Source organism: Arvicanthis niloticus, chromosome 24 (genome assembly GCF_011762505.2).
Source record: "Arvicanthis niloticus isolate mArvNil1 chromosome 24, mArvNil1.pat.X, whole genome shotgun sequence".
NCBI classification, from domain to species: Eukaryota; Metazoa; Chordata; class Mammalia; order Rodentia; family Muridae; genus Arvicanthis; species Arvicanthis niloticus.
This window is the reverse complement of record NC_133432.1, coordinates 14,171,075-14,186,616: the sequence shown is the minus strand read 5'-3', so window position 1 is coordinate 14,186,616 and position 15,542 is coordinate 14,171,075. Positions and strand designations below refer to the sequence as shown.

Genomic DNA, 15,542 nt, shown 5'->3' with positions numbered 1-15,542 from the left:
ATAAGCCTTCTTTAAAAACAGAACCAGAAATACTAAAGAGAACTTGTAAGATCACTGTTCCAGTATCTGGAAGCTTCTTCCACCTCACGCTTCTGAACTTTATGCTTCGTGTGTCATAGCCATGACCACAGGGAACGTCTGCCAGGTAGTACTTAGCCCTGCCCCCAACCTATGAGACGTCTAGCTCTTACTCATTTTAGGACTGCTGGTCCAGTGCTTTAAACCAGTTATAAAACACATGCTTAAGGTTTCCATGAAGAAGTCTCATACACTCTGCTCCTAGCCCCCCTTCCTAGAAGGAGGGTTCCTGACACAAAACAGGAAGTTCAGAGGACAACAAAGGGCCCTCTTTAAATTTTGTTGGATGGAGTTAGCAAACCATGAATTCTTCAGTGGTCTGGCAAGAGACTGCTTTGAAATGAGAATTAAAGTGCAAGCCTCAGAAAGAAAGCACTGGGAAATCAAGAACACAGGAGCGCAGGACTGGATTATGGATTCTGCTCACTGGGGTAAATTAGACACTGACTCTTTCTTGCTCATTCTCTCCAAAAGGACACCAAAAGAGAGAGCACAGGCTGCTGATTATAGATAGCTCTGGGTCCACTCATCGTTCAACTCAACAGAATCATCTCTTCACTGTTCCTGATGCTCCCAGGAAGAATATCCACTGGTAAAGCACCCCCAGCCCTGTCTCACAGCCAGGTGGAACGGGCGTCACCAACATAAAGGGAACCGGGCACAGATGGTCAGGTCCTGCTCTCCTCGCCTTTGGGAAGCAAGCTGCTCATGCTCACCCTGCTTGTCTACTGGAGCGTGGACATGGGAAAACAAACAAATAAACAAGCAAAAAAGCCCCAGCCAGTGACTCACTTACAATTCTATCCTCAGTGTGACCAGCAATAAAGATAATATTTTGACCATCATCTGATAGCTCATTTATTTATTTATTTATTTATTTACTTATTTATTTACTAGTTGGGTTTTTGTTTTGTTTTGTTTTTGTTTTTTGTTTTTGTTTTTTTAAGTCTGGGGGATTCAGTATAAGTCTGAATACTTGATATGAGATTTCCAGTTCCTAACTCTTCCTGTTTTCCCAAAAATCAGTGGGTAGGCTTTGCCAACACACATCCTGCTCTGGAGAAGCTGGGTGGTTCCTGAGGAAAAGTCCTGTAGAATTTGATAGCTACTGAACCCTAGGAATGAGTTATTTGCCTACTCCGTCTGTTATGTAAGGAGCTGCTCTACCTACTCACTGACAAGTCCTGGAGTGGGGATATTAGAGCAACCATCCAACGTGAACATGTGGCTGAGAGTCAAATCATCAAATCAGAAGAGCATCCAATGCCACAGAAGCCAAGGCATGCAGATATAGTATCACAGACAGATGAAATATCCTGTTGTGTTCTTAATGATATAATTGTTAACTACAAGAGGTAAAGACGGGGTCCTCGAAGTTTACAGAAAGAGACAGTGTGTGGAAAAGGTCAGAACAAAAGTAACAGCTACAAGTCTACAGAGCAGCATGTGGGTGTGGGTGAAAAATGAGTTAAAAAATTAATTCTTTTCCTTTTATATGTGTGCTGAAACATGTTACAAAATTTCTAATTTTAAACATTTAAAAATATGTTCTGTGCCACTACTAAAATTCACAACCCTGTGTAACAATCATTACTATAAAGTTCTAGAACCTTCCTTTCCATCCTCAAACTGCTGTATCTATTTAGCAGTCAGTTCCTGTCTTAGTTAGGGTTTCTATTGCTGTGAAGAGGCACCATGACCATAATAACTCTTATAAGGAAAACATGTCACTGGGGCTGGCTAACAGTTCAGAGGTTTAGTCCATTATTGTCATGGTGGCAAGACATGGCAACCTGCCCCAAAGCTCCTGCCACAGTGGGTAGAAGCTAATTTATTTGTTTGTTGTTTATTTATTTATTATTGGTTTTTCATTTAATTGACTGGATCTTGAGGACTCCATCTCAGTCACTAGATTAATCCATTGATAAATAGTTAGAATCTGATGGCATTATTGAGTGATTGTGAAAATTCAGAGGAAGTATCTAGAGATGGCTCAGGGGTTAGGAGCACTTGCTACCCTTCCCGGGGACCTGAGCTTGGTCCCCAGCAAACACATGGTGGCTCACAGCCATCTGAGAACCTCTGGCCTAGGTGAAAGAAAGCAGAGTGGAGAAACACCCCAGAAAGACCTTGTCCCCAACTTCTTCTTGTCTGTCTTCTGTTCCCTGGCCATGATGAGGTGAACTGTGCTCCACTATGTCCCTCCACACCTCTGAAAGACCTGCACCAAAATCAATTCTTTCTCCCTTAAGGTGTTCTCTCAGGTACAATGAGACAGCAGCTAACAACTAAAAGCATTTACAAGTCAGTTGAGACAGAGAAGAAAGGTCTCATCATTGAACTGGCATTAAGGACAACAGGCAAAATCAACTGAGTCTTCTTGAAGTGCAAGCTGACAACTCTCTATTCACACTTTACATGTGTCTTTAAGCCAAGATCTCTTCTGCAGGAATTAATTCCACAAATTCATTCAAACATGGGCACAAAGCCAGAAGGGGAATTAAATTATAGGAAGAGGCTAGAAATGAAGTCCATGTTCAATAAAAGAGATTCATTAAAATACAAGTATATCTACAAAATTGAACATTCTGAGATAATAAAAAATACATGTGTAATGATATATAATGCTGATAAACAGGCAAAAATTATACAAGGCATTGTTAAACAAATAAATGAAAAAAACAACAACAACAAGAAATGAATGATATAACATGGCTTCCTGTTTTTAAACTACACTGACAATTGACCTGATCACTGGTACAATTCCACTGAACTAAACCCTGGGTCCATTTAAATGTCTTGGTTTCTAAGAATTATTTATGTGTATATTTGTGTGTCTGTTCATACACACACAGTGCCTTATGTATGTATCTGTGTCTGCACACACACACACACACACACACACACACACAAACACAGTGTCTGCAACAGTCAGATTCCTTGGAGCTGCCTGGAGTGGATATTGAGAACTGCACTCAAGTCTGCTGGAAGAGCCCTTAACCACTAAGCCATCTCTCTAGTTCTCCACATACATACAAAAGGGGAGGGGATAAAAATTAACTAGGAATGCGTTATTTTTTGAAAATAAGAAAAAAGTTCAGGCACAACCTCATAAGGCCCTCTAGTTAATCACAGAAGGCAATTAGCCACACACACTCAGAGATATAAACTTGTGAATGAGTCAATTCTGTGCACAAACCCAGACAGGCAGATAGTGGTTATTAAATGCTGCCTTTAAAGAGTGAGCAGAAGGATAATGTCCCATCTTGTCTCTCCTCCAGTATTCCAACTCCTGCTTCAGAGTCATTTCTGTTGGCTTGTCTTGGGATCTGGCCTTGATCCAAAGGCTATCAGAGCCAAAACTAACAGGCTGAAGAGGGACAAAGAGGCATTGAGGAGTCAGGACATGGGGACTAGCTACCATGAGTGTAATGCAAGAATCACCCTGGCACCTTGTAGCCACCTCTCCAGCAGACGACCTGTTATAGAAGCCAGGGACACTTTCAGGACCTACTCCTGTGTCTGAAACTCATCTTCCTTGGGGGTCACCTGGCATCTTTACTTTTAAAACTGAAGTGAAAGTGCTGTGGAGACGTTGGGTTTGAGGACTGAGGCAGCAGGGCTCAGGAATACAGACCTAAGGTCCCTATCCCAGACCCAGTCTACTTCAGGGAGAGAGAGCACCAGCTGTGTGGGAGCACCCACCTGGGTGCTAATGTATCTGTGCAGACTTCTGTTTGTCCTCAGGCAAAAAGAGCAGGAAACTAACATTTTCACAAACACAAAATGTATGGCAACCAGAGTAAAAACTAGACAAAGTTTGCCTTGCTAGTGTATAGCTTCACTTACACCCTTCATCTTGCCATCTTTACTGACCTGTGGTCTTGTCATCCACATGAAGACAGACTGTCCCAGACTCATACCACTTCTAAGCCAATGCAGAAAGCAGAGTGGCTTGAGGAGCAGGTTGTGAGGCCAGTGGAAGAATATGTGCCTAGAAAGCAGAGCGGTCCATTTCTGAACAAATCAAACGAGCTGCCGGCCTTCTACAAAATGGCGATGTGATGCTAGCAGTGGTGGCTCATGTATTTGGAAAGCGGAAGGTGGAGGCAGACGGATCTCAGTGAGATCGAGGCCAGCCTGGTGAGGGAGTTCCAGGATACCCAGAGCTACACACAGAAACCCTGTCTTGAAAAAAATCAAACAACAATCACAACAACAAAATGGCAAAGCTATCCACTGAGTGGGAGCACTGGGTGGACCACAAGCAGATATGGGGAATCTGGGTTTGGCACAGAGTAAGAGCAGTTCCTGTTTCTGGGATTTAAAACATTACATTCTGGAGCTAACTGGACTCACAGTTCAGTGTCACTTAAAGCCACAGTCAGATGTCCCTGCTGGAGGTGCTGCTGAGTGACAGAGCATGTTCTTAGCATGCACAGACTCTAGGTTCAGTTACAGTTGGGGGGTAGGGGAGGCTTATGTGTCAGGAGAATAAACATGAACCCTTAGTGCTTTTAATTACTCTGGAATAGGGATAGAACCAGACTGGGAGGTGAGGTGGGGTGGGGTGGGGTGGGGAGCCATGATGGACTCATCTAATGTGCATCATCTATTAAAGAACTTCATGATTAATACAATCTCTGTAAGACTGGGTGTAACAAGAGTTCCTCCTGTAAACCAAGCACTGAGGTGGTTCAAACAGGAAGAGTACCATGAGTTGGAGGCCAGAATAGATCACACAGAACAAACAGCCAGCCAGTCAGGTACGTAATAAGACCCTGTCTCAAAACAAAAAACAAAAGCATTTTTTAAAACCTTCACTTACATGCTTTCTTAAAAGCTGGCTCAGCAAGCAGAGGCATTTGCTATGCCTAAAGACCCAAATATCATCTTTGGGACTCACAGAGAAGGAGAGAACTGAGTTCTGAAAGCTGACCTCTGATCCTGCCTCTGTAATGGTACACATCCTACCCCTCGGACATACAATAAATAACTGTGATTTAAATTACAAACCTACCTTGTGTATTTAGCTATGTAACTGTTTCATTTATAAACAGGCTCTCTGATTTATGGGGAGGATGGAATAAGGTGTTTGCTTTTTTCTTTTTCTTTTCTTTTTCTTTTTTTTTCTTTCTTTTTTTTTTTTTTTTTTTTTTTTTTTTTTTTTTTTTGTTTTTTGGTTTTTTGGTTTTTCGAGACAGGGTTTCTCTGTATAACCCTGGCTGTCCTGGAACTCACTCTGTAGACCAGGCTGGCCTCGAACTCAGAAATCCACCTGCCTCTGCCTCCCAAGTGCTGGGATTAAATGGGTGCACCAACACTGCCCGGCTAGGTGTTTGCTTTTTAATAAGCATTTATTGATTTGTTTTATGTGTGCATGTGAGAGCATGTGTGTGTGTGTGTGCCCTACAGAGTTTTACACCATCCACTGAGATGTTAGTCTTTTTTCTATTTGTAAAATTATAGTAATAATTACCATTTGTAAAGTTTCTACGAACGTTCCTCCTAGATTTTTTTCCCTTCCTCTTTTATCAGAGCTGGTAATTTAACCCAAGTCCCTGTGCACAGTAGGAAAATCTACCTCACTGAACTAGGTACACAAACATGCCCGCCCAGGTTTCTGGCTGTCTTTAAAAGACTGCACACTGTATAATCAGACCCAGTGCTCATCTCCATGTCTTTACTGCCTCCCTCCCAGCCCCCTGCCCCATTGGAAACTTAGCTGTTTGTTAAGTGTGCCATCTTATAGCCTCTATTTATTTGTTTGTTTATCATTTACTTTTCTCAAGAAAGTTTTCTATGTAGCCCTGGCTGTCCTGGAACTAGCTCTGGAGGCCAGGCTAGCCTTGAGTTCAGAAACCCACCTGTCTTTGTGTCCTGAATGATGGGATTAAAGACCTGTGCCACCACTGCCAGCCTCCCCCCACCTCAGATTTTATCACTGTGTGTTCGAATGGTGTATGTGGGTGGCTGTGTGGGTATGTACTTGCCATGGTATTCTCCTGGAGGTCAAGAACCCTGTAGACTCAGTTCCCTCCTTCCACAGTTTTGTGGGTTCCATGCATCAATCTGAGGTCACCAGGCTTGTACAACAAGCACCTTCATCTACTAAGCCATCTTGCTGGCCCAGAAATTAGTTTTCACTTTTATCTCTTTTTTACCATTTATTTTTAGTTTTTTGAGACATGGTTTCTCTGTGTAGCTCTGGCCATTCTGGAATTCACTCTATAGACCAGGCTGGCCTTGAACTCAGAGACGGCCTGCCTCTGCCTTCCAAGTGCTACAACTAAATATGTGTGCCACCACTGCCCTGCTTATCTTTTGACATCTTTTCAATTTTGTTAATTTTTAAAGAATATTTTGGGGGCTGGAGAGATGGCTCAGCGCTTAAGAGCACTGACTGCTCTTCCAGAGATCCCGAGTTCTATTCCCAGCCATCACATGGTGGCTCACAGCCATCTATAATGGGATCTAATGCCCTCTTCTGGTGTGTCTGAAGACAGCTATAGTGTACTCCCATACATAAAACAAATAAATCTTAAAAAAAAAAAAAAAGAAAGAATATTGTACACCACATCGAAAGAAATATCAAACAACAGTAAATATTATAAGGAATACAAGTAAATCTAGAAATAACACTGTTCAAATTTTAGAGAGAAGTCAGGCATGGTTATAGAGCCTGTATATATAATGTAGGTGAGACTGAGGCAGGAAGATCATCTAAATTCAGAGACAGCCTGGGCTACACAGTGAGTTTTCAAACAGCCTAAGCTGTGAAGCAAGATCCAGCCTCAAGAAGAAGAAAGAAGAAAGAAGGAGAAGAAGAGGAGGAGGAGAAGGAAGAAGAGGAAGAGGAGGAGGAAGAAGAAGAGGAAGAGGGAGAGGAGGAGGAATAGGGAGAGGAGGAGGAGGAAGGAGAGGAGGAAGGAGAGGAAGAGGAGAAGGAGGAGGAGGAAGAAGGGGAAGGAGGGAAAGGATGTAGAGGAAGAGGAAAAAGGAAGGAAGGAAGGAAGGAAGGAAGGAAGGAAGGAAGGAAGGAAGTTAGTTAGTTAGTTAGTTAGTCTTCTTGGTAGTGAATTCTGAGCTTGGAATATTCTGGTTTATGTGAGTGCTGTGTTTGCCTGAGGCTTTAGCCACAGGACAAACTAAATGACTTCCCATGGAAATTTTGGAGCAAGGACTATCAATCAATTCCAAAGTCAGCCTTATGAACTGCTCCCTCTAATTCTGCAGTTGATTCATAATGCACATTTACAGGGGAACATATATTCAGATAAAGGTATATGAATAAACGCATTTAAACATAAGAAATAATACTTTGTTTTGTTGTTATTGATTGTGTGTGGTGTGGTAGCTTGGAATTATTTTGTTTCGCTTTTTGAGACAGTGTCCCTATGTAACCCTGGCTAGTGTGGAACACCTTATGCAGCCCAAGCTGGCATCAATCTTGGCAATCCTGATGAGATGCATAATGCTTAGTTCATACATTGGTTTTGTAGCCCAATTTTCACTTGTATCTCCTATCTTACTATGCCAATAAACAATCTTTTATCAGTTATAGAATAGTCCTATCTACAAATTTGTTAGTCTATTTAACAACTTCCCTATAGACAGAGGCTTATATGAACAATATTGCTACTATCAGCAATGTTGTGATGAATATTCCAGTATTTATACCTGTGTAGGATGTAGCTCTTAACACTTAATACTTCCTAGAAATGTGCCAGAGGTGCAGCTAAAAAGCAAAAAATTCAAATACTTTAATGTTTTTTATTTTTCTGTCATACTTTAAAACTTCTACTTTTTAGTACTTCCTTTTATTGATTTTCAGTTTTGCTTTGTTTTGTTTTGAGAGAAGGTCTCCTATAGCTCAGGCTGGCCTCAGACTCACTGTGTAATTAAAGATGACCCTAAACTCTAGATCTTCCTCCTGAGTGCTGAGATTGTATGCATTAGCCATGAGTGGCTTCCTTTCAGTGTGTTCATGGCTATATGGTTTTGTATTAACTCTTGGATACATGTGGATTTTAACTGGTAGAATGACCAAAAGAGGAATCATGCTTGAATCAGTGACTCCTAGCCAATTAGTAAGTCATTCAGGACTCCCCTCTTGATCCAACATTGCATCTCCATCCACACGCCTTCCCACATACTCACCTGGGCCCATTTCTGGAAGCGCCCATTGCTTATGACAATTGAACATATGGGCTGTTTTTGTTCTGTTTGAGTCATGGTCTCACTAAGCAGCCTTTGCTGGCCTAGAACTCACTATGTAGACCAAGCTGGTTTGAAACTCCCAAAGATCCTCCTGCCTCTGCCTCCAGAGTGCTGCTAGGACTACAGGTGTAAACCACCTGCTCTAGAGAACATGTTTTTAACGATAATAATTTTTACATTTAATTCTGATTAATGGAAAGAAAGGAAATCACTGTGGTTCTTTTTGTCTCTTCATGTTGGTTTATGACAGTATCTCCCTCAGTAGCCTAGGCTGGCCTCAGACTTGCAGCCATCCTACCACCTTAGTTTTCTGAGTACTTGAGAATACAGGCATGCACCACATGCCCAGCTTTAACTCAGTTCTTTATAGAGTTCACAAACTAACTTCTGAGTGCCTAGCTGACTGTCTCAGTTACCCCTATTAATTCATAGCACTTCTACAAGCACATATGAAACTCCTATGGTGTTTTGAATAGGAATGGTTCCCATTGGTTCATATGTTTCAATACTCAGTCATTAGGGAATGTCACTACTTAGAAGGATTAGGAGATATGACCTTATTAAAGTAGTGTGGCCTTGTTCCAGAAGCCCAACTATACCCAGTAGCTGGCTCAAGTGTTCGTTCTCTCCCTTTCCCTCTCTCCTCTCTCCTTCTCTCTCCTTCTCTCTCTCTCTCTCTCCCTCCCTCCCCCCTCTCTCTTTCTCTCTCTCTCTCTTCCCTACTGCCTGCAGATCTAGACATAGAACTCTCAGCTGCCTCTCCAGCATTATGTCTGTCTGCATACTGCCCTGCTTCCCACCATGCTGATAATGGAGTGGAGAAATAGCTCAGTGGTTAAGAGCCTGTACTGCTCTGTCTCGACACACACACACACACACACACACACACACACACACACACACACACACACACACAGCCTGTACTGCTGTTTCAGACGACCAGAGTTCAATCTCCAGCACCACATCAGGCAGCTGACAACCATCTGTTTAATTCCAGTTCCTGGGACTCTGCTGCCATCTTCTGGCCTCTGCAGGCACCTGCACATATGTGGTTCACATAAACTAAAGCAAATAAAATAATAATAATAATAAAAATAAAGTAATAATAATCTTATCATGTGAGGTGATGCCTTTATTCCCAGTACCTGGGAGTCATTGTGACATAGATAACATTAGAATTATATTTAGAATTCTTGACTACTACTTTTTTTATTTGAGCATGGGTCATATTGTCAAGTCTAAAAAGCAAACTCATCCTGCAGTGGATAGGGGACTGCTCAGGCAGCAAAGTGTCTACTGTGCAAACATGAGGACCTGTGCTCAGATCCCCAGCACTCACAGAAAAAAGCAGGACATGGTGTCACATATATATCCTAAGCTCTGGGTGTGTGGAGCTCACTGGCCAGCCACTCTAGGAAGGAACCTGATAGCAATCTCTGTGCTCCAAATGCACATATACACACAAACATACACTCACACATATACTATCTGCATACACAGTAATTTAATAAAGGAGAGAAGGAAGGAAGGAAGGAAGGAAGGAAGGAAGGAAGGAAGGAAGGAAAAAAGAAGGAAAGAAAAAAGGAAGGAAGGAAGGAAGGAAGGAAGGAAGGAAGGAAGGAAGGAAGGAAAATTCTTGTTAGGCTCTGTGGTATCATAGGTGTTCTCTGCAAGTGGGAAGATTGAGACAGGATTGTTTGAATATAGGAGTTCAAAGCCAGTTTGAGTATCCAAAATTACTGAAAAGGGAGAGAGAAACTAAGGACGTGGTTTAGTAGCATACAACCTGCTTAGCGTGTATGTGGGGAGGGAGGAGGAAGGGAGAGAGGGAGGGTCTGAAGCTCTTTGGCTATAACTGTGTTATACTTACTGTCTACAATACTGGGCGTCATAAGGATGTTCTCCTGTCCATATACATTTACTTTAAGCATGCTCCTCCTACAACCCCATTCTCCCCCCTTCCTCACCCTCTCCATTCTCGTTAGTCTCTTTTGTCTGTTAGACAGTATTGCTTCTATTTCCAGGACATACATATGTATGTTTGGTTTTTTAAAAGTTTTTTAGTATGCCCTTCACATTTCCAATCACAATTGCTTTCATAATACTTTAAAATATAAAAACAAAATGTCAGTGAGTGAAACCAGCAAAGCAAAAGTCAAATCATTTGTTGGTCAAATTGCAGTACTATCCCATTTTATTGTGTTCAATACAGCCCCACATGGATGATAAGTCAACCGCCATCCTCTTGGGAATGGCAAGGCTGAACCACAGACTCTATGTATTTAGTACTGTGACGAATTCTCCACTGGGGTTAAAGTTAACTTTTAGGTAATAATGAAAACTTTCACCCAGTGCCAGTTACCTGGCTCATAAAGACAGTAAGTCCAGGAACAAAGCACACTGCAGAGAGAAAGCAGCTACAAAAAGTAACAGACAGAAGTCATGCTTGGAAACTGTGATGGCTAGTCTTGGTTGTCAATTTAACTACATCTGGAATTAACTAAAATCCAAGTGGCTAGGTACACCTGTAAGGGCTTTGCTTTGCTTGCTTGTTTGTTTGTTTGTTTGCTTGCTTGCTTAAAGATGTATCTTATGTATATGAGTACACTGTAGCTGTCTTCAGACACATTAGAAGAGGGCATCCAATCCCATTACAGATGGTTGTGAGCCACCATGTGGTTGTTGGGAATTAAACTCAGGACCTCAGGAAGAGCAGTCAGCACTCAAAACTGTAGACCCATCTCTCCAGCCCAAGTGCTTTTCTTTTCCCCTTAAATAAATCCACTTTTAATCTGGATCTTTTAAGGCACCTTTATCTGGGCTACACCTCCTGCTGGCAGCCTATATAAAGGACATGGAAGAAGGAAGCTAGCTCTCTTTGTCTACTTGCTCTTTCTTGCAAGTCCACTTCTTCACTGACATTACAGTCTGCTTCTTCAGGATTCTGACATACACTGAAGACTAGCTGAGACATCCAGTCTTGTAGACTGAATTACTACTGGATTCTTGGACCTTCCATGGTAGACAGCCATTGTTGGACTAGCTGAACCACAGGCTCTAAACCACTTAAAAAATAAGTTCTGTTCCCCTAGGAGACTCCAACTGATACAAAATATTTCTGAGCTCCTATGAAACTAGCATGTTCTTGCTATCATTTCTGAGTCTCCGTCTGCCAGCTCCATAACCTACTTAGCTGTAAGGGAAATCTGAAACTGACTGATCAGTCTCAAGGATAAAGTAACACTCCCCAGGTAGCCAAGTCTATAAATAGGCTTCTAATGGCTTTCTCTTTTTAGACAAGCAAGAATTCAATTTGCTCTCCAACCTTAAGAATCTGAATGTGTACACTCCGGAGAGATGCTGGATATAAGGAACACAAATGAGCCAAGCACAGTGGCACACCCTGTGATCTCAGTACTCAGAAAGCAGAGGCACAGATTGCCACCAGTTCAAAGCCAGTCTGGTTTACTTAGAAAGTTCCAGACCAGCCTAAGCTAAGCAGCAAGAATGCTGCAAAAACACGAGGAGGAAAAAAGAGGAGGAAGAGGAAGAAGAAGAGGAAGAGGGGGAGGAGGAGGAGGAACAAACCTCACAAACAAGTAGGGGTGGCTGGGTAGGTCATACCAACTAATATTAAACAAAAATGTATTAGATGGGTGTATGACACCCTAACCACAGCCTTTTGACTATCTCGGAAGAGAGCAATTCAGCAGAGCAAGCAACCATACAACCTTGTACTGCCTTCCTCATACAATTCAAAATTCCAATAAAACCTGTCTTTACTAGCTAGACACAGTGGCACAAATCTGTAACCCCAGCTCTTGGGAGAAGAGGCAAGAGGATGAGGGGTTCAAGCCCATCCTGGACTATATTTAAATGTCTTAAAACATCACCTACCCACCCCATCCCCCCACATGAGTCCTCTACAGCATGCTAGAGATGACTTCTGTTCCATATGCGTCTGAGAATTGGCTGCTATCCTAAACTGCTTCCTTTTCAACAAATTCCAAACAGCAGTAGGAAGTAGAAGTAAGCTGAGGTCCAATTTATCATCATATCTCAATTATAATTTGAACCTTTGGATATTATTAACAATAACAGGTATTTCTCATCTTAATAGCTAATACAATCAGTTGTTACATAAGCTATTAGCTAGTACAAATAGCTATTTCATAAGAAGAAAAGTTTGCTTTTTTTGAGAAAGTGTCTCACTGAACCTAGAGTTCACCAATTTAGCTACCCTGGCTGACCACAGAATTCCAGGGATCCTCTTGTCTCCCTTCTCAGTGCTGGGACTACAGTTGCACATAGCTGCCTCCAGATTTGTGAGTGCTGTGGGTCTGAACTCACATTCTCAGACTTTCCCAAAAACCATAGTGAAACAGGGTCTCACTATGTAAATGTGGTTACACTGAAATTTGCTGTGTAAAGACCAGGCTGGCATCAAACTTGCAGTGATCCTCCTGCCTCTGCCTCTCTGCCTCTGCCTCTCTGCCTCTGCCTCTGGGATGCTGGGAATACAGGCATGCACCATTATGGCTTTCAGTGGAGTCTCTATTGCAGTCTCTGCAGCTCTGTGTGGTTTACTGGCCAGTACAGTTCCTCAACCTACAGAAGAGTTTATCTGACAACTCTAAAGTCCATGGTCCCAGGCCTGGCAGGGACCTGATCTAGTCACTGAGCCTGCCTTCATGTCCTGAAAACCCACCTCACCTATCAGCAGAACCTCAGTCAGGACAGCCTTCACTCAGGGAAAAGGGTATCTTCCAACCAGGATCAAGAGGCAGCTTTTCTAATCAGAAAATACTTCAGAATCAATCACACTGTCATCTGTGGCTAGTGGAAAGAGAGGAGGAGGGTCACCAGTGTCCCCACTGTAGCACTAGCTCTAGGGTCTGGGCAAACACCCAACCTTTCTGAATTTCACTTGAGCTTATGAGCACCAGATTTCACAGATGACAACAGTTAGAGCAAACTGGCTGTTCCATCTGGAGCACACCAGGGTCTCAGAGCAAGAATTCATGCTCCCAGGTGACACTTATCATGCCCTCCAGAATTGTTAGGACACAATTAAAAAACATCTGCACAACTGTAGCCAAGGCAGAAACGGAATGAGCCCAGGATGTCTTTCTTGTTTATTAGAAATCCATACTCCACCAGAGAAGAAAAGCAGCAGGCTGACAAACCCTCAGCTCTTGGACAGAACCTGAAAGTGAGGGTTTCCTGGCACTGTGCCCTCAGCACCAGCACTACGCTAGCTTTTGTGGCAAGAAAATGTCAAACAGGTAGATCTCTGTGAGGTGCCTCACCCAGCACCACTTAGTCCAGCTACAAAGATAGAAAGCTGGGTGGGATAGAAGAAAGAATACAGAGACCTGCTGCCAGTATTCTCTAGGAGACCATGCACCATCCCATGGGCTTCAGATACAACCATTCATCCGCCATCTTTACTGACCTATGGTCTTGTCATCCACATGAAGACAGACTGCATGCTGCCATGCTACCTGCCATGATAATGGACTAAACCTCTGAAACTATAAGCCAGCCCCATTGAATGTTTTCCTTTATAAGAGTTGCTATGATCATGGTGTCTCTTCACAGCAATAAAACCCTAACTAAGACATGGTGGCCAGTGGATAAAAAGTCTCCACAAAAAGATTTCCTTCTAGAAATTCTCATTTCAGAAGATCACACTTGAATTTTTGTTTCTTCAGTGTTGTTGCCCTTTCTCGTGTGTGTGTGTGTGTGTGTGTGTGTGTGTGTGTGTGTGTGTGTGTGTGTGTGTAATCATCTCTATCACACAGACAATAACAGTTAATACTTTGAATTAGGTGGCTTTGAATTAGGTGAATTATTCCAGAAAAGAGGCACTGTCTCACAACTATGCACAAGCAAGCAAAAGTAATTCAAGATAGATGATCAAGGTCTGTGAACTTGACTCAGTTTCTAAGCCCTCACTAAGCTACTTATCCCTATTTTACATTCAATTTAACAAGTACAAACCAACAACATATGGATGACTCTAGACACAAAGAGAGCAAGCTGTGAACTCACTGCAGTGGAGCCAACAGCAGCCTGGAAGAGATGGGCTTCTGAAAACCAGGAGGAGAGGTGTGACACAGAGGGCTGAGGAGACACGCTCAGCATGTGTCTGGGATCACTGCACACAGAAGTGCATACATCTTAAAAGTGGAGAGTTAATAGAAACTACCCTAATAGGGGAGTAGGGAGATGGCGCCATTACAAAGTACTTGTCATCCATACATGAAGGCTTAAGTTTGGACCCCCAGTATCCACGAAAGCAAGCCATCATGATGGAACATGATGAAATCCCAGCTTAGAGGAAACAGAGGCAGGTGATCCTTGGAGCCTACTGGCCAGCAAGTGTTCCTCAACTAGTGACCTCTAGGTTCAAAAAGAGACCCTGTCTCAAAAATACAGAGGCTCTGAAGACCCTGTCTCAAAAATACAGAGGCTCTGAGAGAGAGCTCAACAGAGAAAACTCCACATAAGCCTGACAACCTGAGCTTGACCCTTGAAACCCCTGGTAGAAAGAAAGAACAACTCCCACAAGTTGCCTTCTCACCTACACATGTGCAGCATAACACATGTATCTGTATCCACACATAAATCACATGCACACATATAATAATACTTAATTTAATTAAAAAATATGGAATAGATCAACTGAGTAACACACAGGCTTCCACACATAGGCGTGTTGTACAACCGAACATGGACATAAAACAGAATTCTCACTCTCAGATAAGATAAATAATACAGTACACAATAATACAGTAATACAGTACACACTAATCAGAAATAGGCCTCTGGATTCAGTTTTACTAGGAAAATACTTACAATCTCAGTAACTGGAAGAGGAAGAAAAATCAGTTTAGATACTTCTTAGTAGCTGGGTGACGGTGCCATATGCCTTTAATCCCAGTACTTGGGGGGCAGAGGCAGGAGGATTCCTGGTCTACAAATCAAGTGCCAGGATAACCAGGGCTACACAGAGAAACTCTGTCTTGAAAACAAAACAAAAACAAAACAAAAAAACCCAAACAACCAAACAAAAATACAGTACTCAGCTATATTAGACCCTGTTTCAAAAAACAAAATACAGAGGCTGAGGGGTTGCCAGTGGTCAGAGGTAAGAGTGCCAGCAAGACTGAGATCCTGGGCACTATCCTCAACACCACAACAATTTTAATTATTATTTTTAAAAAATTGTAACTTATGAG

At 42.4% G+C, this 15,542-nt stretch overlaps 1 protein-coding gene across 1 annotated transcript in view; it reads right to left on the bottom strand.

The window, feature by feature from the left end:
* Mlxip (MLX interacting protein) overlaps positions 1-15,542 on the bottom strand; it is a 54,917-nt gene that overhangs the window by 16,098 nt on the left and 23,277 nt on the right. The gene's annotated exons all lie outside the window — the stretch shown is intronic.